At 41.0% G+C, this 25,356-nt stretch overlaps 1 protein-coding gene across 1 annotated transcript in view; it reads left to right on the top strand.

Moving 5' to 3' along the window:
• Positions 1-25,356, top strand: part of Lypla1 (lysophospholipase 1) — a 76,612-nt gene that overhangs the window by 5,537 nt on the left and 45,719 nt on the right. The window lies entirely within an intron of this gene.

Genomic DNA, 25,356 nt, shown 5'->3' with positions numbered 1-25,356 from the left:
TGCAAATGAACTCCAGATGCATGTGCCACCTTATGCATCTGTTTTATGTGAGTCCTGGATAATTGAACCAGGGTCTTTTGGCTTTGTAGGCAAGCGCCTTAACTGCTAAGCTATCTCTCCCTCCAGCCCTATTGTTAGGATTAAAATTGATTTAACTTCTTTCTTTCTTTCCTCCCTCTCACCTCCCCACCCCTTTTCTTTTGAGGCAGGGTTTTTCACCCTAGTCCAGGCTGACCTTGTGCTCATAGTATTCCTCCTACCTTAGCCTCTAGGTACTGGAAAAGAAGGCATGAACTACCATGCCCAGCTTTGGTTTAATTTTTCCTTTTACAATAATCTCACATATACACAAAATACAGAACTAGCATTAATAGTTCCATATACCTTTCACCCACATTACCCAATTGTTCCTGGACTGTTTTAGAATAAGTTGCAGCCAGGCATAGTGGCACACATCTTTAATCTCAGCATTTAGGAGGTGGAGGTAGGAAGATTACTGTGAGTGGAAGAAAGCTTGGGACTACTAGTTATTTTGTAGAATATCCATTCGTTTGGTTTTATCAGAGAACTTCTTAGGTGGTTTATATCTTCCTGGTAAAATAACTAGAAATGTTTTTTTTTTTTTTTTTTGGTTTTTCGAGGTAGGGTCTCACTCTGGCTTGGGCTGACCTGGAATTCACTATGTAGTCTCGGGGTGGCCTCGAACTCATGGAGATCCTCCTACCTCTGCCTCCCGAGTGCTGGGATTAAAGGCGTGTGCCACCATGCCCGGCTAGAAATGTTATTTGTCTCAGTTTATAAAAATGTATTTTGAGGGCTGGAGAGATGGCTTAGCGGTTTAGCGCTTGCCTGTGAAGCCTAAGGACCCCGGTTCGAGGCTCGGTTCCCCAGGTCCCACGTTAGCCAGATGCACAAGGGGGTGCACGCGTCTGGAGTTCGTTTGCAGAGGCTGGAAGCCCTGGTGCGCCCATTCTCTCTCTCTCTCCCTCTATCTGTCTTTCTCTCTGTGTCTGTCGCTCTCAAATAAATAAATAAAAAATTTTTTAAAAATGTATTTTGCAGGAAGATTCATTGATATCAATTAAAGATATATTTTCCTCACTTTATTTTCACCCATGCCTGGATCTGTTATTATAATTACCAAATATCTTATGGTATTTGAACATTGAAAGGCAGGAGCTGAGGAGCTGTTTCAGTGGTTAAAAATGCTTGCTTGCAAAGTCTGCTGGCCTGAGTTTGATTCTCTAGTATCCATGTATGCCAGATGCACAAAATGGTACGTGAGTCTCAAGTTCATTTGCAGTGGCAAGAGGCCTTGGCATGCATGTTCTTTCTCTCTCTCTCTCTCTCCCTCTATCAAGGAAGTGAAACTATTTCTTTTTTTTTTTTTAAGTTTTATTTTTATTTTTATTTATTTGAGACAGAGAGGAAAGGAGGGAGGGAGGGAGGGGGAGAGAGAGAATGAGAATGAATGAATGGGCACGCCAGGGCCTCTCTAGCCACTGTAAATAAGCTCCAGACACTTGTGCCGCCTGTGTTTATGTGAGACCTGGAGAATCGAACCTGGGTCCTTAGGCTTTGCAGGCAAGCACCTTAACCACTAAGCCATCTCTCCAGCTTGAAACTATTTCTTTTTAAAGAAAAATAAATATTGAAGTTGGACATGGTGGTGCGCACCTCTAATCCTAGCTCTCTGGAGTCAGAAGTAGTATTGCTGTGAGTTCGAGGCCATCCTGAGACTACATAGTGAATTCCAGGTCAGCCTGGACCAGAGTGAGACTCTACGTCAAAAAAAGCAAAAAAAGGGCTGAAGAGATGGCTTAGCGGTTAAGACGCTTGCCTGCAAAGCACAAGAACCCAGATTTGATTCTCCAGGTCCCACATAAGCCAGATTCATATGGTGCCACATGCATCTGGAGTTTGTCTTCAGTGGCTAGAGGCCCTGGCTTGCCCATTCATTCATTCTCATTCTCTCTCTCCCCCTCCCTCCCTCTCTCCTTTCCTCTCTGTCTCAAATAAGTAAAAATAAAAATAAATAAATAAATCTTAAAAATATAATAAATATATATAGAAAGATAAAATACAGCCTTTTAAAAAATCCATTCAGAGCCGGGCGTGGTGGCGCACGCCTTTAATCCCAGCACTTGGGAGGCAGAGGTAGGAGGATCGCCATGAGTTCAAGGCCACCCTGAGACTACAGAGTTAATTCCAGGTCAGCCTGGACCAGAGAGAGACCCTACCTCAAAAAACCAAAAAAAAAAAAAAAAAAAAAAAAAAAATCCATTCATTCTAGTGTTTTCCTATTGTAGTAGTCTCCTGTAGGGTAGAACTTTCTCTTCTCCCTTATTCGTTATGTATGTTATCTATTTAAATTTTAAAAATATTCATTTATTTGAGCAAGGTGGATGGGGTGGAGAGGGAGAAAATAGGTGCTCCAATGCCTTTTGCAACTGCAAAGAACTCCAGGGGGAGGCATGGTGGTGCATGTCTTTAATCCCAGTACTTGTGAGGCAGAGGTAGGAGGCTCACCATGGGTCCAAGACCAGCCTAACACTACATACAGTGTGAGATCCAGGTCTGCCTGGGTTAGAATAAGACCCTACCTCAAAAAAAAAAAAAAAAATTCCAGATGGTTGCATTATTTTGTGCATCTGACTTTGCATGGGTACTGGGGAATCGAACCCAGACAGCCTTTTCAAGCAAGCCCCTTTAACCATTGAGCAATCTCTAGTCCCTATTAAAAAGTCGTTATCAGGGCTGGAGGGATGGCTTAGCAGTTAAATCTTTTGCCTGCAAAGCCAAATGACCCAGGTTTGATTCCCCAAGACCCACATTAGCCAGATGCACAAGGGGACATATGCATCTGGAGTTCATTTGCAGTGGCTGGAGGCCCTGGCTCACCCATTCTTTCTTTCTCTCTCTCTCTTTCTCTCTTTGCCTCCCTCCCTCCCTCTTTCTCTGTCAAATAAATAAATAAATAAATAAATAAATAAATAAATAAATAAATAAAAATTTCTAAAAAGAAAGTTGTTATCAGCATGAGTCTTGGATTTCATTAAGAATGTACTTAAAAAAAAAGAATATTAAAAAATTTTCTTTTCATTACAAACTCTTGGATTTATGTTTACTTTGAGAGTTACAATCTACAGTTAAATCTTGTTTTTATTTGAGAGAGAATGGGTTCACCAGGGCCTTTAGCTATTGCAAACAAATTCCAGGCATATGTGCCACTCTGCACCTCTGGTTGTATGTGGGTTCTGGGGAATCGGAATTGGGTCTTTTGGCTTTGCAAGCAAGTGCCTTAACTGCTAAGCCATCTCTGCAGCCCTTGCTTTTTCTTTTTTCTTTTGCTCGTGTATGGGTTATATGGTGTGGTATGGGTGCAGTTTATGCAAGTATATGTTCCCTTGTAGAGCCTCATGGGCATGCGTTGGGGCGGGGTGCTTGCCTGCAGCGGCCAGAGAAGAATTTTAGGTGTCCCACCCTGTTGCTGTTCTACCTGTTCTCATTTTGATCTGGGGTCTTTTTCTAATACCAGAGCTTGCTGGTTTTTGAGACCTCAGTTGATTCCTTGTCTCTATTCTCCTTTGTGCAATTGGGATTACAGGTGCATGTAGCCAGGCCCAGCTGATTATGTGTGATCTAGAGATTTGAACTTGGACAGTCTCAGGCCCCCTCAGGCTTTCATGCTTGTATGGGAAGGACATGTAATCACTGAGCCACTTGTGCAGCCCATGTTATGTGTTTTGATGGTGAAATGGTCTTATCCTTGGCAAGTGGGACTGCCTTCACACTGGCTCTCCTAGTCTTTGGACATGCCCTCATAATTGCTTGCATTCTTTCCAGAGCAGAGGAAGTCTTTTCCAGGGTCATCTATTTTACCCGGTCCAGCCCTTGACACAGCTGTTTATCTAGGAACTCTGATTGCTTTGGCTGGAAGTGATATTTAGGAACCCAGGTTGGGTGCTCTGTGTGTTCATTGCTTCACTTATTCCTGTAGGCCTTTGCAGTGGACAGAGCAAGGAATATGTTTACACACACACACACACACACACACACACACACACACACACACGTCTCTATCAGTTTTGGTAGTTGTTAAAGTTAGCCTCATGTTTCTGGCAGAAAACACCTGACCAAGAGAAACTTGTGAGAGGAAGGGATTTATTTTGGCTTGTAGACTTGAGGGGAAGCTCCATGATGGCAGGGTAAAACTAGGGCATGAGCAGAGGGTGGACATAATCAGGTGGACAACAGCAGTAGGAGAGTGTGCCAAACACTAGCACTAGCAAGGGGAAACTAGCCATAACATCCTTATGCCTGCCCCCCAACAGTCTCCTGGTGGAGTCAATTCCTGAATTGTCATCAGCTGGGGACCTAGCATTTAGAACACATAAGTTTATGGGGGGACACTTGAATCAAATCATCACAGTAGTTATCTCTTTTATTTATTTACAATCAGAGAGAAAGAGAGAGAATGGGTGTGCCAAGACCTTTTGCCACTGCAAATGAAATCCAGATGCATGTGTCAGTTTGTGCATCTGGCTTTACGTGGATATGGGGGAATCAAATCTGGACCAGCAGGCTTTGCTAGCAAGCGCCTTTAACTGCTGAGCCACGTCTCCATCCCAGTTTTGGTATTTATAGACATTGAAAATCTTACAGGCTGGGCATGGTGGTGCATGCGTTTAATCCCAGCACTCGGGAGACAGAGGTAGGCAGATCACCATGAGTTCAAGGCCACCCTGAGACTGCATAGTGAATTCCAGGTCAGCTTGAGCTACAGCGAGACCCTACCTCAGAAAAAAACAAAATAATAATAATAATAATAATAATAATAATAATAATAAATCTTACTCCACAAGGTTTGTTGTAGCCCACCCCCTTCCATGTTTACAGGTCTATGAGGCACCAGGCTCCTCACCTGGCAGTTTTAATCAGCAGTACAGTTCTGGGATGCCTTTCCATCTGCATGAGCTGGCAGCTATACTTGGTATACCTTTCAAATATGATGTCTGAAAACTTGGGTCCATTGGAGGGAGAATGGAGAAGTAGGAAAGGGATGTTCATGGTTTGGGCCTTGGGAATCACTACTGTGCCCTACCCCTGGATGTATTCTAGGAGTTAACTAGTCTGTAGAACTAGCCTCTGTGAAAATTTCAATTTGAAGTGATTATAAAGGCATAAAAAAGAAAGTTTTTCTGGATGAAGAAATATTTGAGTGGTTCAGATTTACCTGGAAGATCAAACAATATGAAGATTAAAAATAATATAGGATTAGAAACATGAGTTTGTTTTGTAACTAATAAGATTGCTAGTCTTTCCATAATTGAGAACTAAGAGTTGCAGAATGCGATTTGGGGCGTGTGTACCCTCTCTCTCTTTTATTAATTAATTAATTTATTTATTTTCCTTAACAACTTCCATGATAAACAATATCCCATGGTAATGCCCTCCCTCCCCCACTTGCCCTTTTGAAACTCCATTCTCCATTATATCCCCTTCCCCTCTCAATCGGTCTCTCTTTTATTTTGATGTCTTTCTCTCTCTCTCTTTTTTCTTTAAGATTTATTGATTTATTTATGAGAGACACACACACACACAGAGAATGGGCATGCCAGGGCCTCTAGCTATTGCAAACAAATTCCATATGCATGTGCCACCATGTGCATCTGGCTTATGTGGAACCTGGAGAATTGAACCTGGGTCCTTAGGTTTCATAGGCATGTGTCTTAACCACTAAGCCATCTCTCCAGCCCCTGATTTGGGGATTTCTTCTTCTTCTTCTTCCTTTTCTTATTCCTCTTCCTCCTTCATCCTTCTTCCTCCTTCTTCCTCCTTCCTTCTTCTTCCTTCTTTCTTCTTCTTCTTCTTCTTCTTTCTTCTTTCTTCTTCTTCCTTCTTCTTCCTCCTCCTCCTCCTTCTTCTTCTTCTTTTTGTTTTTTGTTTTTTTGTTTTTTGTTTTTTGAGGTAGGGTCTCACTCTGGTCCAGGCTGACCTAGAATTAACTCTGTAGTCTCAGGGTGGCCTCGAACTCATGGCAGCCCTCTTACCTCTGCCTCCCAAGTGCTGGGATTAAAGGCATGCACCACCACACCCAGCTATGATTTGGGGATTTCTTAATTACACAGAATAGGAAGTCCTTTAACTAGTTTAAGCAAAATGTGAAATTTGCCACTGGGCATGGTAATGCATGCCTTTAATCATAGTACTGAGGAGACAGAGGTAGGAGGATTGCCGTGAGTTTGAGGCTACCCAGAGAGTACAGAGTGAATTCCAGGTTATCCTGGGCCAGAATGAGACCCTACCTTGAAAAGCCAAAAAAAAAAGGGGGAGGGAGCAGGAGAATTTTTGGACAAAGATAGCTTCCCAGCATATAAAGTCCATTAAGGCAAGGGTTGTTTTAAGTCTTGTTTTCTTTGATATATAACTCACATAATATAAAACTCATTGAGCACAGGCAATTATTATTTTTTAATATTTATTAATTTATTTGAGAGAGAGAGAATGGGCACACCACAGCCTCAAGCTGCTGCAAATGAACTTGACACATGCACCACCTTGTGCATCTGGCTTACTTGCGTCCTGGGGAATTGAACCTGTGTCCTTTGGCTTTGCAGGCAAGTGCCATAACTGTAAGCCATTTCTCCTGCCTCAGCAATTATTTTTCTTTTAACTCATATAGTATATTCAGTGTTAGGCTGTCTTATAACAATATTTATTACACAAATTAATGAATGAAATGAGTAATTAAAGGGCATGACATAAAAGAGGATCATTCACCAAGTATTTCAGTTTTCTAGGTCTGCCATAACAAATGACCACCAACCCTAGAGCCCTTACAGATAGACACTTATTCACATAGTTAAGCAGGCCAGAAGTTCAAAACTCAGATGCCAGCAGAGCTACAGGTTGCTCCAAAGGGTTTGAGAGAGGAACTTTTCTTGGCTCTTCCACTTCCTCCTGGTCACTGGAGTCTCTGCCTTTTAGCTGCTCTTCCTGCTGTGGATCTGTATTGTCTCCTCGAGTATGCAAACGCTAGAGTAGGACTCACCCTCGTTTGTGCCCTCACACTTCCATGTCACGATTCCAGAGTGAACCATCCTATCTCTGACTGTGTTGTCCCTAGTGGCATGTCAAGATTTTGGCCTATTTTATGTTCCTGTTGGCTACTTTAAGTGGAAAGACTGATGAAAATTTAGAGAGAGATGAAGAGTAGTATGCTGTGAGGATGGGAATGAAGGAATTTTTTTGTACTGCTTTGGACACCATCATCATCCCTTTATTTATTTCCATTATTGAACATAATGGAAATAATCCTTTACACTGCAGTCTTTTCTAAAAGGTGTAAGGAGGTTGGAGTGAATGTGTAATCTTTGAGTTTTGTTCTGGACTCTTTGGGCTCTTATAAAATCTTGTATGTGAGCTGGTCATAGAAGTGCACACTTGTAATCAGGCACTTAGGTGGCTGAGGTATGAGGATTGGGAGTTTGAAGCTGGCATATGTTATATAGTGAGTTTGAAGCCAGTTGAAGCCAGCCTGAGCTACATAGCAAGACCCTGTCTCAAAAAGAAACAAGCCTGTCAGGCAAACAAACAAAACCCAACTAACTTGCTTGTGCATGTCTGCCCTGTGTGTTTTCCCTTTTTTCCGTAATAGAGTGAAATATATTACTTTAAAACTTAAAAAAAATTTTAATTTGTGTGTGTGCGCATGCACACTCATGCATGTTTGTTTGAATCAGGGTGCATGTGCTATAGTGCATGCATAGAGGTCAGAAGACAACCTCCCAGTCAGCCCTTTGCCTTTACACTTCATTTGAGGCAGGGTTACAGGCTGTGGATTGTTGCTGTGCCACTGTTCTTGGCATGGCTGTGGTCTGCAGCTTTACATGAAATTTTCCTGTCTCTGCCTTTCATATCATCCCCAGCATGCTGGGATTACAGAAACCTGCAGTGGCTTGCAGATTTTTACATGGGACTCTAGTTCTCCTAGTTTGAGTAACACTTTTTTTTTGTTTGTTTTGTTTTGTTTTGTTTTTCAAGGTAGTATTTCGCTCTAGCCCAGGTTGACCTGGAATTCACTATGTAGTCTCAGGGTGGCCTTGAACTCAGGGTGATTCTCCAACCTCTGCCTCCCAAGTGCTGGGATAAAGGCGTGCACCACCACGCCCGGCTGAGAAAAATTAACACTTTTAAAATAAACCATTTATCCACTGAACCATCCAACAATAAAGTGACATACATTCTGATTAGGCTCTGAATATTTGTTTGTGCTCAACAGAAACTTTGTGTAAACTTTTTAAATCTTTAAAATTTTCAAAGAATTCAGTACAGGTTAGCTATACGTTTTTATTGCTGTGGTTGGAGTTAAACGATTTCAATAATCCATGATGAGCTTTGAGATCATCTAGAACAACTAGCCCAGGCTGTGGATGGAAACAGGACTGCATAAGCATCAGAAAGAATCATCTGAACGCTTCTAGCAGGACTCTCTGCGTGAGGTTCTGATTTTTTGTGTCTGGGATGGGGTCCAGAGCTGACATATCTAACAAATTCCCAATGTTACTCATGCTTTAGGCCTGGGAATCACAGTCACACTAACTAAAACTACCAGGCGATGAACTATATAAACAGATGGTGGTAGAGTTCAAGAAACTCTAACCTTGAATTCTAGCAATGGCCTATAATGTTTTGGGGTCATCAGGGACCTCCTTGGCCAACAACTCACTGGAAGGTATCCCATCCCTGGCAGCGAAAATTTTCTGGCAATGATCTATGGCTCCTGAGTGTTCCATTGTCCAAAATTGGAGGATTCCATATGATTTATTTATATCCTCTTAGATTTTGATTAGTCCTCCCTCCACCTTTCCTTTACTCAATCTCTTTCCCTGACCTCCCTTTGGGCCTTTTCACCCCTGTTAATCTATTCTTCTACTTCCATATATACAATACCAACCTATTAAGTACCCTCTTTTCTTCCACATTTCTATAAGAAATGTTAGGAAGGTTCTGATTTCTCCCCATCTTCATTAACAGTATGTTGTTAGTTGTTGTTTGATATAGTCGCCTGTAGCCAAGGATGGCCTGGAACAACTTCTGATTTCAGGCAAGTACCACACACCTGGTTTTATAAGGTGCTTGGGATTGAACCGAGAGCTTTGTACATGCTAGGGGAGCACTGTACCAACTGAGTTACATCCTCAGCTGTTATCTTTTTGGTTTGTTTGTTTCAAGGTAGGATCTCACTGTAGCCCAGGGTAACTTGGAACTCAGTCTATAGTCCCAGGCTGGCCTTGAATTCTCAGCAGTTCTTCTACCTCTGATTTCTGAGTGCTATGATTTAAGGCCACCAACCACATCCTGCTATTATCTGTCTTTTTGATTGTAGCCATCCTGTTGCGTGAAGTGGTATCTCGTGATATTTACATATCCTAGTGGCTAATGAAGTTTGGCAACTTTTTATGTGTTTCTTGGTTATTTGAATTTTTTTTTTCCTGGAGAAACAACTGTCCAGATCTTTTTGCTATTCTGAAAAATTTACAATAGGGCTGGGGGTGGTGGCGCACACCTTTAATCCCAGCATTTGGGAGGCAGGGCTGGGAGGTTGCCATGAGCTCGAGGCCACCCTGAGACTACATAGTTAATTCCAGGCCAACCTTGGCTAGAACGAGACCCTACCTTGAAAAAAATAAAATAAAATAATGAAAATTTTATAATAGAGGCTTTTTTTATTGGTTTTAAATAATTCTTTATATATTTTGGAGAATATTAAGAACAATTCTAGGTAGATCATTCTCTGTACTTCCCTCGTGCTGCTGTGGAGGTGTGACACACAGATGTCTGCTCCTGCTATGCTTTCCCCACAGTGCTGAAACTTCCATTTGAAACAATACCCATTTCCTTCCATAAGTTGGTTCTGGTCACGTGTTTTAGTTCTTTAGCGACAAGAAGCGTTGCTACAGCAGGCTTCTTCTCTGCTGACTCAAGTTGGAAACTTCAGGCTGCTGGGCCATCAGCCAGTTTTAGAAGCACTGACATGCCCCCCAGCCATGAGCAGAAATCTCCCATTCAGTAACAGTCTCTTAATTTGGGCCCCAAGATAGCAAATTGACTAATTGATTGACTAATACTAATGTCTATGTACAGCCCTTTAGTGGTTCCTCAGCTGAGGAAACATCTATAAATTAAAAGGATGATGTTTAAATTTACAACTGAAAAAAAAATTCTAGGGCTAGAGAAATGGCTTAGCAGTTAAAGCACTTGCCTGCAAAGCCTAAGGACCCAAGTTTGATTCCCCAGGACCCACAAAAGCCAGATGTACAATGTGGACATGTGTCAGGAGTTAATTTCAGTGGCTAAACGCCCTGGTACATCCATTATCTATCTCTCTCTGCTTTCTTCTTTCTCTCAAAAATAAAAACAGTTCTAAAATTGCCATTAAATTCAAATTTTTAGCTTATTCTCTTTCTCTGCTCACCATAGATTTAAGTTATACTCAGGAAGTTGCTTTACTTTATAGAACACAAGGAAATAATGGCTGTCATCCACTCTAGCTGGCCACATTAAGTCACGCTTTTATTAAATGTTGTAATTTTTCTCCCTTTTGAAATAGCTCCTTGCTATCTGTTTGGCTGACTTTGAATTCACTGTGTGACTCAGCTGGCTTTGAGCTCACAACCTTCCTGCCTCAGTCACCCAAATGCTGTAGTTATATATGCGTGCCCAGCTTCAGTGTGTTGAGGAAAATAATTGGACCTGTGTTCCATTTGGACTCAATAAATTGGTAGACAATTGTTTTGCAAATATGGTTTTTCATGGTTGGCATTCCCAGAGCTATAATTAACTGAACTAGTATTATGATGGTTAGGGCTTAGGTAGTTATCCTTGAGCTCATTAGCACAAATCCTGAAACACAGAATACACTAATGGCACACTTAGAAATTGCAAAAGGTTGTGGTGGTGCACATATTTAATCTCAGCACTTGGAGGTAGAGGTAGGAGGATCACCGTAAGTTTGAGGCCACCCTGAAGGTACACAGTGAATTACAGGCCAGCCCGGGCTAGAGCGAGACCCTACCTCAAAAAAAAAAGAAAGAAGGAAATTCAAATTTAAAAAGTTAAGCTAGGTATGGTGATACACTCCTTTAATCCTAGCACTAGGGAGACTGAGATAGGATAGGAGGATTGCCATGACTTTGATGCCAGCCTGAGCCCTACAGAATGAGTTGTAGTTCAGCCTGGGCTAGAGTGAAACCCTCCTTCAAAAAATCAAAAACCAGGCTGGAGAGATGGCTTAGCAGTTAAGCGCTTGCCTGTAAAGCCTGAGGACCCCAGTGCGAGGCTCAGTTCCCCAGGACCCATGTTAGCCAGATGCACAAGGGGGCGCATGCATCTGGAGTTCATTTAGTGGCTGGAAGCCCTAGTGTGCCCATTCTCTCTCCTCTCTCTCTCTCTCTCTCTCTCTCTCTCTCTCTCGTTCTCTCTGTTGCTCTCAAATAAATAAATAAAAATAAACAAAAAAATTTAAAAAATCAAAAACCATCAAGAACAAAAAAGAAAAACTGAAAAAGGTAAAAAATGAACCAGCATGTATAACATCAGCATTGGTAGTGAACTTGGAAAGAACTTTTCTGATATAGCTGTTTTTGTTGATTATTATGGCATAAAGTTCAGGTTCAGATAGTGTATGTGTGTGTGAGAGAGAGAGAAAATGAGGAGAGAGAATGAGAAAGAATTGACGTTCGGGGTCTGTAGACACTGAAGTTGAACTCAGATGCTTGTGCCACCTTGTGCACATGTATGCCTTTGCGCTTGCATCATCTTGTATGTCTGTCTTATGTGGGATGTAGGACCTGGGGAATTGAATATGGGTCCTTAGGCTTCACAGACAAGTGCCTTAACTCCTAAGCCATCTCTCTAGCCCTGTTTTTGTTTTTTGAGGTAGAGTCTTGCTTTACTCCAGGCTGACCTGAAATGAGTCTCAGGCTGGCCTCAAACTCAAAGCACTCCTCTTACCTTAGCTTCCTGAGTGTTAGGACTAAAGACGTGCACCACCACTCTCAGCTGTTACTTTGTTTTTGTTTTTTTGAGAGTATATATATGTCTCGCTGTGTATCCCACACTGACCTCAGGCTCGTAGTCCCCCCACCCCAACCTACCTTAGCTTCCTGGGTGTTGAAACTATAGGTATGAGCCACCACACCAGCAAATTTTATGTTTTAAATGTTGCTTAGATCACTTTGCTGAGTGATCTTCATTCTGAGACAAGGAGTACCTTGACTGCTTAAGAATCTCTGGTCTGAGGCTGGAGAGATGACTTAGTAGTTAAGGGTTTTCCTGGGAAGCCTAAGGACCCAGGTTCAATTCTCCAGATCCAACGTAGCCAGATGTTGCATCTGGAGTTTGTTTGAAGTGGCTAGAGGCCCTGGAACACTCATTCTCACTCATTCTCCTTCCACCCCCCATCATAAATAAACAAAATATAAAAATGTCTTTTAAAAAAAGAATCTCTGGGGCTAGAGGGATGGCTTAGCAGTTAAGGTGCTTGTCTGCAAAGCCAAAGGACTCAGGTTCAATTCCCCAGGACCCACATAAGCCAGATGCACAAGGGGGCACATGCATCTGGAGTATTTGTAGCAGCTGGAGGCCCTGGTGCGCCCATTCTCTCTCTCTCTACCCCCTCCCTCTTTCTCTCTGTCAAATAAATAAATAAAAATAAACTATTTAAAAATAAAGAATCTCTGGGGCTGGAGAGATGGCTTAATGGTTAAGGCACTTGCCTGCAAAGCCAAAGGATTCAGGTTCAATTCCCTAATATCCATGTATGCCCGATGCACAAGGGGGCACATGCATCTGGAGTTCGTTTGCAGTGGCTAGAGGCCCTGGCATGCTCATTCTGTCTGTCTATCTCCTCTCTGTTTCTCTCTCTGCTTGCAAATAAATAAATAAAATTAAAATTAAAAAAAAGAATCTGTGGTCTGAGCCAGCATGGTGGTGGACGCCTTTAATCCTAGCACTCAGGAGGCAGAGATAGGAGGATCACTGTGAGTTCAAGGCCACCCTGAGACTACAGAGTAAATTCTAGGTCAGCCTGGGCTAGAGCAAGACCCTACTTCAAAACACCTCTGGTCTCGGCCCATAATTTGGAAATGGCTGGTATTTGTCAACACTTAAGAACATTGCCTACTGTGCACTGATGAAAGTATATGATTCGTAATTCTAACTATCTACATTTTGTGAGTACTTTATTCTATATTCTACTGAAAATGTTAGGAAATTAATTTTTTAAAATTTTAATTTATTTGAGAGTGACAGACAGACAAAGAAAGAGGCAGATAAGTAGAGAGAGAATCGAGCCTTGAACTGGGGTCCTTAGGCTTCATAGGCCAGCACTTAACCACTAAGCCATCCCTCCAGCCCCAGGAAATTATTTTTGCAAAGTACATGCAATGCTTTATTTTAGACATGCAAGAAAATCTATTTCAGAATATATTAAAACAAGCAACTGTATATGGATAACAAAAAACAACATTTTTTAGCATCTTTTTATTTTATTTTATTTCCACTTGAACTCCAGGCACTTGCCCCACCTGGTGTGCATGTGTGACCTTGTGTGTGCCTCATGTGTGCATCTGGCTTATATGGGCTCTGGAAGACTCAAACATGGGTCATTAGGCTTCATAGCCAAGCGCCTTAACCTTTAAGCCATCTCTCCAGCCCCAATTTTTTTTTTTTTTATAGCTCAGCACATGGCATCCAAAACAAACAGGCAGGAGACAACGTATATTTTTGCAACATCAAAATCAGATGAATAACTTTCTATGTTGTGGTGAGGAGGTAGAAGAAAGGGCAATGAAAAATCAGTGTTCTACCTGCTTCAAATATGGTACATTATAGCAGGAATGGCAAGAATGGAGATAACTAGTCTGTATACCTGCCTAATTAGTTTGCTAACAACACATCTTGTGTTAGAAAATATTGATCATTAGCACCACAGTTAATTAAATACACTGAAAGTATAGTCACATGAACAGCCTATGCTACATTGAAATGTAAAAAACAAAGACAGTGAGAGGGTCAAAGGGATTTACATAGATTTATAATACGTACTTGATTCCGTATAGCACATGTTTTTAAACTTTAGCAGATGACAGTCTGATTTTCCTTTTCTTCTTGTATGTATGTGTGGTGTGTATGCATTTGTATATGCTTGTTTGTGTGTGTATGGGTGCGTGTACACATGGATGTGTGTGCACATGGAGACCAGAGGTCGACATTAGGTTCTCTCACTTGAGCCCTGACCTTTCTGATTCAACTAGTCTAGCCTGCATACCATTGGGATGCTCTGCTTCCACCTCCTGAGCAACTACCACTAACCCTCAGCCTTGGCATGAGTGCTGGGGTTTAGAACTCTGATTCTCACACTTAGACGGCAAGCACTTTATCCTCTGATGTTCTCAGAAAGTGATTCCACATGCAGTTCTGGGATTGAAACCAGGACTTTATATATATTAGGTAAGTACTCCACCACTAAGCTATACCCCTAGCTCCCAGAATCTAATCTTATCTTAATTTCCCAAATGATTTCACGGGAATCACAAAGCAGCCAGCACATTTCCCCCATCTTTTATACTGCTTACCCCACCAGCAGTAGAGTCTGTGTCAGCAGTGAACAGCTCAGAGGGCAAAACAGCACACGCAGACTATTTCAGTGACCTTTGGTTGAATACTTCACTGTAGAGTGCCTGAGTCTGGCAGGTGGAAGACAGGTATTTATCACACTTCTCAATTCAAGTTGGTTCAGTGTAGGAATCTATTTGACTTAGATGTGCTATTTTTAAAGTTTTTTTTTTGTTGTTGTTGTTGAAAAGTGTATTGGGGTATAACAGTCTTGTATTCAAGGCTTAAAAATTCAGCTGGGCTGGGAATAGTGATGTCTGCCTTTAATCCTAGCATTTGGGCAGCAGAGGTAGAAGGATCACAGTGAGGTGAAGCCTAATAGTGCATAGTAAGCTAGAGTATAACTCTGCTTAGAAAAAGAAAATTCACCTGGATAAATTTTTATAAAACACCACTTATGGGGCTGGAGGAATGGCTTAGCCGTTAAGGCATTTCCTCACCAACATTTATGGTCATTTGTTTTCATGATGGTAGTCAATCTGACAGGAGTGGGATGGAATCTCAACATAGTTTTAATCTGCATTTCCCTGATGACTAGGGATGTAGAACATTTTTTTTTTTTGGATGTTTATATGCCATCTGTATTTCTCCTGAGAGCTCTGTATTTAGTTCCATAGCCTATTTTTTAATTGGGTTGTTTGATTTCTTATTTAATTTTTTGAGTTCTTTGTATATCCTAGATATTAATCCTCTATCAGATCTGTAACTGACAAAGATTTTTTTCCCATTCTGTAGGTTGTCTCTTTGCTTTATTCACAGTGTCCTTTGCTTTACAAAATCTTTGTAATTTCATGAGGTACCAGCGTTACTCTGTGGCTTTATTGCCTGAGCAATTGGGGTTATACTCAGAAAGTCTTTGCCAAGACCAATATGTTGAAGGGTTTCCCCTACTTTTTCCTCTAGTAGTTTCAGAGTTTCAGGTCTAATATTAAGGTCTTTAATCCATTTGGACTTAATTCTTGGGCATGGAGAGAGAGAAGCATCCACTTTTATCCTTCTACAGATACATATCCAGTTTTCCCAGCACCATTTGCTGAAGAGGCGGTCTCTTCTCCAATGAGTATTTTTGCAATTTTATCGAATATCAGATGGCTATAGCTACCTGGACTTATATCTGGGTCTTCTATTCTGTTCCATTGATCTACACGTCTGCTTTTGTGCCAGTACCATGCTGTTTTTGTTACTATGGCTCTGTAGTATAGGTTAAAATCAGGTATGGTGCTTTATTTTTGTTGCTCAAAATTGTTTTAGATATTTGACTTTTTTTTGTGCTTCCAAATGAATTATTGGATTGTTTTCTATTTCTGTGAATAATGCCATTTGAATTTGGATGGGGATTGCATTATAAGTGTAGATTGCTTTTGGTAAGATTGCCATTTTCAGAAAATTGATGCTTCCGATCCAAGAACAAGGGATGTTTTTCTATTTCCTAGTGTCTTCTGCATTTTCTCACTTGGGTGTTTTAAATTTTGCATTGTAGAGATCCTTCACTTCTTTAGTTAGGTTTATTCCAAGGTATTTTTTTGATGCCCTGTGAATGGGAGTGATTCACTGATTTCATCCTCTGTGTTTGTTGTTACCATATAGGAAGGCTACTGCTTTTTGTTGTTCATTTTGTATCCTGCTACATGGCTATAGGTATTTATCAGCTCTAACAGTTTGCCGGTAGAGTCTCTAGGGTCCTTGATGTATAGAATTATGTCATCTGCAAATAATGATAACTTAATCTCTTCCTTTCCAATTTGTATCCCTTTTATGTGTGTCTCTTGCCTTATTGCTATGGCTGACTTAGAATACTATATTAAATAAAAGTGGGGATAATGGACACCCTTGTCTTGTTCCTGATTTTACTGGAAAAGCTTCCTGTTTTCCCCACTTAGTAATATATTGGCTATAGGCTTGTCATAAATAGCCTTTATTATGTTGATATGTTCCTTCTATTCCCAGTCTGTGTAGGACTTTATCATGAAGGGATGTTGGATTTTGTCAAATGCTTTCTCTGCATTTAATGAATTGATCATGTGATTTTTGTCCTTCAGTCCATTTATATAATATATTACATTTATCAATTTGTGTATGTTGAACCATCCCTGCATCTCTGGGATAAAGGCTACTTGGTTGGGGTGAATGAGCTTTCAGATAGATTCTTGCATTCTGTTTGCCAATATTGTATTGAGAATTTTTGCATCTATGTTCATGAGGGAGATTGGTCTGTAATTTTCTTTTTTTGTTCTATCTTTGCCTGGTTTTCGTATCAGGGTGATCCTGGCTTCGTAGAATGATTTTGGTAGGACTCCTTCTTTTTCTATTTTATGGAAAAGTTTAAGAAGCATTGGTGTTAGTTCTTTCTTGAAGGTCTGGTAAAATTCACCAATGAATCCATCTGGGCCTGAATTTTTTTTTTTTTTTTTTTGAGGTAGGGTCTCATTCTAGCCCAGGCTGACCTGGAATTCACTATGTAATCTCAGGGTGGTCTCATGGCAATCCACCTACCTCTGCAGTGATTAATCTCATCTTGATTTAATTTAGGTAGGTCATATAAGTCAAGGAAATCATCCATTTCTTTCAGATTTTCATACCTAGTTGAATATATGTTTTTAAAGTATGTCCCTATTATTTTTTGAATTTTTGCCATCTGTTGTGATGCTGCCTTTTTCATGTCTAATTTTATTAATTTGTGTCTATTCTCTCTTTCTTTTGGTCAGATCTGCTAAGTGTTGATCAATCTTGTTTATCCTTTCAAGGAACCAACTTAGTTTTATTGATTCTTTGGTAAATTCTTTGTTTTTTGTTTGTTTGTTTGTTTTTTCTATTTCATTAGTTTCTGCCTTAATCTTTTTTTTAAGAATATATGACTTCAGACTTGATTCATTTTAGGATGACATAGGACAGAATAAGGTTTGGCAGCATACTAGAAGGAAACACATAAACACTAACCCAATGGAGTCCCCCATCTTACATGATAAAAAAAAATCAAGAACCCACTCCAATAGTTTTCACAAAGCTTTCAACAAGAATAATCTTACAGATGGTTGTTTGCCTTATTCTTCTTTATCCAAGGATTTAAGGTGAAACATTAGGTCGCTTAGTTGTGACCTTTCTAATTCCCTTTTTTTTTTTTTTTTTTTTTTTGGTTTTTTGACGTAGGGTCTCACTCTGGCTCATGCTAACCTGGAATTCACTATGTAGTCTCAGGGTGGCCTCAAACTCACGGCGATCCTCCTACCTCTGCCTCCTGAGTGCTGGGATTAAAGGCGTGCGCCACCACACCCGGCTCTAATTTCTTAATATAGGGACTTAAAGCTGTAAATTTCCCTCTTAGGACTGTCTTTATTGTATCCCAAAGGTTTTGGTATGTTGTGTTGTCATTACCATTTGACTCTATGAATTTTTTGATTTCTTTCTTGATTTCTTCATTGACCCATTTATCATTTAGTATTGTATTATTAAGTTTCCATGATTTTGTGTATGCTCTATAGCTTTTCTTGCTATTGATTTGTAGTTTGATTCTATTGTGTTCAGATAGAATGCAAGGAATTTTTTCAATTTTCCTGTATTTGTTAAGATTTGTTTTGTGTCCTAATACATGGTCTGTTTTAGAGAATGTTCCATGTGCTGCTGAAAAGAATGTGTATTCTGCAGCATTTGGATGAAATGTCCTTTATCTGTTAGGTCCATTTGTTCTATGACCTCATTTAATGCAGATGCCGGGATGACCTGCCAATTTATGAGAGTGGAGTATTGAAGTCACATAATACCACTGTGTTTGGTGTTATCTGACCTTAGTTCTAATAGCATTTGTTTGATGAAGTGGGGATCCCCCATGTTAGGTGCATATATGTTCAGGATTGTAATGTCCTCCTGTTGGAGTGTGCCTTTAATCAATATAAAGTAACCTTCCTTATCTTTCTTCACTAATGTTTGACTGAAGTCTACCTTGTCAGATATTAGGATAGTAACCCCTGCTTGTTTTCTAGGCCCACTTGCTTGAAATACTATGTTCCAACCTTTCACCCTAAGATAGTATCCATCCTTTGTAGAAAGGTGAGTTTCTTAGAGGCAACAAATTGAGGATCCCACTGTTTAACCCAGTCTGCAAATCTATGTCTTTTGGTTGGGGCATTGAGGCCGTTGATATTAAGAGATCTTATTGAAAGGTGTGTATTTTTGCCATTGTTTTTGTAGTTCTTCTGGTTTTACCTTTGCTCTCTTATATTAACTAGTATTTGAGCATGGTTTGTTTTTTCCAGGTTCCTTATATGTGTGCTTTTCTTTCTCTTCAGCATGGAGGATTCTTTCAAGCATTTTCTGTAGAGCTGGTTTTGTCTTCAAATATTCCTTTAGTCTGCTTTTGTTGTGGAATGTTCTTTCTTATTTGAATGGATAGCTTTGATGGATAAAGTAACCTTGGTTGACAGTTGTTATCCTTCAAAACTTGGAATACATCACTCCATGCCTTTCTGGCTTTTAAAGTTTGTGTTGAGTAATCTGCTGTAATCTTGATGGGCTTGCCTTTGTAGGTAACTTGATTTTTCTCTCTTAACTGCTTTCAATATATTTTCTTCAGTTTGTATGTTTGGTAGCTGAATTATAATATGGCGAGGAGAGGTTATTTCCAGGTTTTGTCTGGTTGGTGTTCTAACGGATTCCTGTATCTGCATTGGCATCTCTTTCCCAATTTGGGGGAAGTTTTCTTCTATGATTTTGTTGAAAAATGATTACTATACCTTTGGAGTGGAATTCTTCTTCTACTATACCCTGAATTCTTACGTTTGATCTTTTCATAATGTCCCGAATATCTTGAAATTCCCATTCATACTTTCCTATTAGTTTGTTTTTCTCTTTGTTGGACTGTATTAGATCTGCCACCGGGTCTTTTAGCTTAGGTATTCTGTCCTCTACTTCATCCATTCTACTGGTGAGATTTTTTTATAGAGTGTTTTATTTCATTGACTGTGTTCTTCATTGCTAGTAATTCTGACTGGTATTTCTTTATCATTTCTATTTCCTTGTTTATGTCTTGTATTGACCTCTTTGTTTCATTAAATTGGTTTCTTGTGTCTTCTTTGATTCCTTGAATTCCTCTTTGATTCCTTTGATTTCCTCTTTGACTTCTTTATAATCATTCTTTTGGAATCTTTTGCAGGCATTTTTTGTAATTCATTCTCACTGGAGGTCATTTCTGATACATTAATACTTTTTGGTGGATTTATATTGTCTTGATTTTTGGTGTTTCTTGTGTTATAATGTACATATTTTAGCATCTTGGATTAATGTAATGCTTGGATTTTCTACTTCGCGGCAGTATTATTAGATTTATCAATCAATCTGATGTTATATATCTTCACGGTAGGAGCTTAGTGTGCTAGGTGTGGCTCTTAATCCTCTCAGAGTATCTACAAAAGTGACCCTACATGTTGGGTTTGCCTGCTATGAGAGTATTCAAGTACGCTGAGTGTAACAAAATACAGTTAGGTTCTAAAATTTAACTAAACAATGTACACATTCAATGAAAAACAGCTGAGAGTATTTATGCAAGAGTAGGTTTTATGACAAACCAGATCCTCTAACAAAGTTGCGATCCCTTAGGGTGTGTGTTGCCCCACACCCTTAATCCTGTCAACTGGGAGGCTAAGATTTCTGGTCTGTTGAGGGTTCCAAGTCAGTTTGTAACCAATGTGACCCTTACCTAATGAACAACAGAAGAGGAGACAAAGTCACTATAAATCAGGAAGCAACAAATAACAAGCCCAAAATATAGCTTATTGAAGAATAGCATATCTGACCATCCATCAGATTTAACATGTAATTTATCCTGATATGGAAGGTGCAATTAGCAGTTCCAATTCAAGCATATATATACCAGCCTTATTTGGTGGGTGGTTACCTCGTATAATCCCAGTTACCTTTTGGGATGATTTTGATCTCAGTTATGCTGCACTTCTGCCTGCGTTCCTCTTTGGTGTGCTGTGGGTTCAAGTAGGCTGGCTGGGTCACTGGATTCCTGCTCTGGTCTTCAGAGCTGGGTGCTGTGAGCTCCCATCCCCAGGTCCCTGGTGCTTGCTAGTGCTTGAGCTGGAGGTGGGGGAGGGAAGGCTGTGGATGGTAGTTCTAGTTTTGCCGCTGGTCCACGTGATCCTCTACGTTGTGATCTGGTCCTCCTTTGGTTGCTGCGGTCTTCCCTTCACATTTCTTGAGTTTGCAAGTAGCTCTGGTGTGAGTTGAAAATCTCCTCACCTGGATTTTCCTGTGTCTGAATCCGAGTCTTAAAGCTGTGGTCCCAAGGACCTGGTGCTGCTGCGGACTTGATGCTGCCACTGTTGGAATCACTTCTGCCTGCCTATGTGGGCTCTAGATGCTCTGGATCTCTCCTACTTCTCTGCTACAGTTGGTAATTTCTTATATACCCCACTTACTAGTAGAAGCGTGTATTTTGCTGGGTTTTTCTTTTCCTTCTGTAGGCTGCTTTGGTGTGGTGCCTATGTTGCCATCTTAACCAGAAGTTGACCTCAGTTTCCTTTTTTTTTTTTTTTTCGACCTGCATATATATGGAATCATTTGTATCTCCAGCTGCTTTTTCTTACTTTATTTAAATCTTTTTTAATTTTATGTATTTATTTGCAAGGAGAGAGAGAATGGGTACCCTACGGCCTCTAGCCACTGCAAACAAACACTAGATGCATGTATTCTTTGTACAACTGGCTTTATGTGGGTTCTAGGGAATCGAACTGGGTCATTAGGCATTGCAGGCAAGTGCCTTAACCGCTGAGCCATCTCTCCAGCCCATTTGTTCTTTGAGAACATCTCTATGTAGCCCAGGCTGGCCTCAAACTCATGATGCTTCTTCCTCAGCCTCTCTAGTGCTAGGATTACAGGCACATACTACCATACCTGGCTAGACATGAGGTTTCTATGCAAGGAAATTCCCACTCATTGTTACAGAGCTTCTCTAATTGCTAATCTTTTATTGCATATGCTCCATTGTGCTCAGTCTTGTGTTCCTCCCACACACATATACAATATCTGGTAATTATGAGTCTAACCCTTAGATCAACCTATAAACATGATCTTTAGTTACATCCATAAATATGTAAGTGTGTATCCTCCATGCACAGGAATATTTATATGTAGTCAGCATACAACACTCCACATTAGGAAATTAGCACTGTTCAGCCACAGACCTTCTTCATGTTTCGTCAGTTCTCTTGGCATCTGCTTCCTTCCTAGTCAGGATCCTTCCTAGGACCATGGTTACCCTTTTTTTTGGGGGGGGGTTCAATTTTCGAGGTAGGTTCTCACGCTAGCCCAGGCTGACCTGGAATTCACTGTGTGCTCTCAGGGTGGCCTCGAACTCTTGGCAGTGTTCTTACCTCTGCCTCCTGAGTGCTGGGATTAAAGACATGCACCACCACGCCTGGTTGAATGTAGTTACCTTTTTTCTTTTTAAAAAAGATTTTATTTTTATTTATTTATTAGAGTTGGAGAGGGAGAGAGTGTGAGAATAGGCATGCCAGGGCTTCCAGCCACTGCAAATGAACTCCAGACGCATGTGCTACCTTGTGCATTTGGCTTACCTGGGACCTGGAGAACTGAACCTGGGTCCTTAGGCTTCACAGGCAAATGCCTTAACTGCTAAGCCATCTCTCCAGCCCCAAAGAATGATTCTTGAGTGTGTCTAATGGTCCTCATGACTAGACTATCAAGCATACTTTCTTTTTCTTTTTAAACAATTATTAGCTGGGTGTGGTGGCACGTGTCTTTAATCCCAGCACTTGGGTGCCTGAGGTAGGAGGATCACTGTGAGTTTGAGGCCAGCCTGAGACTCCGTAGTGAATTGCAAGTCAGCCTTGTATAGAGGGAGACCCTATCTTGAAAAACAATAAAACAAAAATATTTAGTTACTTAGTGAGTTGAGAGAGAGAAGGGGTTGGGGGAATGGGTGTCCCAGGGCTTCCTGACACATGCCCCACTTTGTACATCTGGCTTTTCTTAGTGTGGTAGTTTGATTCAGATGTCCTCCATAAACACAAGTGTTCAGAATGCTAGGTCCTCAGCTGGTGGCTGTTTGGGAATTTAATCCTCCTGCAGCGTTTGTTGGGGTTGGGCTTATGGGTGTTATATCCAGCTTTCTCTTGCCAGTGTTTGGCACACTCTCCTGTTTCTGTTGTTCATTGTTTTCCCCTGCCATCATGGAGCTTCTTTTGGAGTCTGTAAACCAAAATAAACCCTTTTCTCCCACATGCTGCTCTTGGTTGGGTGTTTTCTGCGAGAGATACGAACATGGCTGCAACACATGGGTACTGGGGATTTGAACCCAGGCTGTCAAGCTTTGCAAGCAAGTGCCTTTAAATTGAGCAATCTCTCCAGCCAGATTTTTCTTTTTTGTTTTGGGGCTTGCCTTTTTATTAGAAAAAGCATATCTTGTTTACTGTTGAGATTATGGATTAAAAAAAATTGAAGTAGTGAAGGAACCCCAGGAGGGGGACCCCACGCTCTGCCCGGATATGGCGACACCCCAAATCACTCACGAGAAGCGGTCTTGATGCAAACTGCAAGAGGATTTTATTCCAAGCGTGCTGGGGCCCACAGTCGTACACCGCACAGGGGTAGAGGACTGCAGAGCCCCAGATGCAGGAACGGGACAGTTTTTATAGGGTTTCTAACAAAGCCTGTGCATTAGACCAATCATTTTTTAATATCAGGAGCCCTGGGGTGCGAGCCAGTCAGTTTGTGCCACCCCATAGTTTCTGAGCCAATTAGTTTAATTTGTTCAAGCCCCTCGTGGACCAATCATTCTCTTATGACCTTGGTGGTCAGCATTTGCGCAGGTCCTTGGGTGGGAGTAGCAGAGTGTGGTACCAGTCTCCTATGACCTCGGAGGTCAGCATTTGCGCAGTTCCTTAGGTGGGGGTAGCAGAGTATAGTATCACCCTCCTATGCCCTTGGTGGTCTGAGGCAGGCTGCTACAGCTTATGGTGCAAGCTACTAAGGCTTACAGTGTGGGCTATTAAGGCTTATGGTGCAGGCTATTTACAGAAACCAAGTAAGTGGTTCACTTCATTACTCATTTCCCATCCTTGAGGGCTATCTCATGCCCTTTTTACCTAGTTTTATATTAGGAGCGGGCTCTGATATAATGAGAAGAGGGATTCTTTACTTGCTTCCAACAGAGAGTAAAGCCTGGAGTTTGAGGTATGCAGGGGCCCGCTTCAGCTCCCTTTGGAGCGTGATAGGATTTCTGGGCTTCTGAATTCTTGGGCCTTTCAGTAGTAGGTAACTACTTAAAGAACTTAAGAGACCAACTCTGGGGATTATTTATAAAGGCCAAAAGGAGTTTATACTTGAGAGAAAGTATATACTTACCCTATCTAGGGAAAGAGCAGAGAGGAGTTAGAGTTGCTGATTCCACATGTGGAGGTTACAGAGATTGTGGCTATTGTGTTAGCTTTTCATAAGAATAGAATAACAGTAGCATATGGAAACTCACATAAGATTAATTTAATAAAATATATCTACTGCTGGGGATTAGCGCTATGCCAGCAAGGCAGGTACAGAGTGAGTTAAAAGATCAATTTTGAATCACAACACAACCCCAAGGGTCAGTCTTCATCTTCCATCTCATTTAAGGCAAGGTCTCTTGTTCACCACTGTGACCTCAAGCTAGCTGGTGGGCTCCTTGTGAGCTTCTGGGATTCTTCGGTTTTGGCTTCCCATCTCACCATAGGAGGGCTTGCTACTGTGTCTGTTTTTTAAAAATTATTTTATGAGAGAGAGAATTGGCATGCCAGGGCCTCTAGCCACTGCAGTTGAACTCCAACACATATGCCACTTTGTGCACGTGTCATTTTGTTTGTCTGGCTTATGTGGGTTCTAGGGAGTCTCTACAGCCCAGGAAGAAAATCTTAGCACAAGTAGACAGACACACGCAGAACACACATACCCACATGAACAGGTAGAATGTTAAGAATAAATAATCAGGAAACTGTATGAAGGACCCCATTTTATCAAATCTGTTAAACTTTTATTTTGGGGATATTGGGATTAAAAAATGGATTTATACATACTGTGTATGCACTGTACCACTGAGAAACAGCCGCAGTCCCTATTAGATATACATGGAAAAAAATTAAAAATGTATCAAAAGATTAACTGAGGGCTGGAGAGATGGCTTAGCCGTTAATGCACTTGCTTGCAAAGCCCAAGGATCCAGGTTCAATTCTCCAGGTCCCACGTAAGGCAGATGCACAAGGTGGCACATGCATCTGGAGTTCATTTGTAGTGGCTAGAGGCCCTGGAATTCCCATTCTCTTTCTCCCACCCTCTCTCTCTCTTTCTCCCTTTCTTTCTCCTCTCTGTCCCTAATAAATAATATAAATCAAGAAAAAAAAGAAAGCAGAAGGAAAAAAGATTAACTGAGGGCTGGAGAGATGGCTTAGCGTTGAAGCACTTGCCTATGGAGCCTAAGGAACCCGGTTCGAGGTTCAATTCCCCAGGACCCACGTTAGCCAGATGTACAAGGGGGCGCACGTGTCTGGAGTTCGTTTGTAGTGGCTGGAGGCCCTGGCATGCCCATTCTCTATCTATCTGCCTCTTTTTCTCTCTGTCTGTTGCTCTCAAATAAATAAATAAAAATTTTAAAAAAAGATTAACTGAGCCTGGGGCATAGTGGTTTAG

This window comes from Jaculus jaculus, chromosome 2, assembly GCF_020740685.1.
Source record: "Jaculus jaculus isolate mJacJac1 chromosome 2, mJacJac1.mat.Y.cur, whole genome shotgun sequence".
In the NCBI taxonomy this organism is placed as follows: Eukaryota; Metazoa; Chordata; class Mammalia; order Rodentia; family Dipodidae; genus Jaculus; species Jaculus jaculus.
This window is presented reverse-complemented; position numbering and strand designations above follow the sequence as displayed.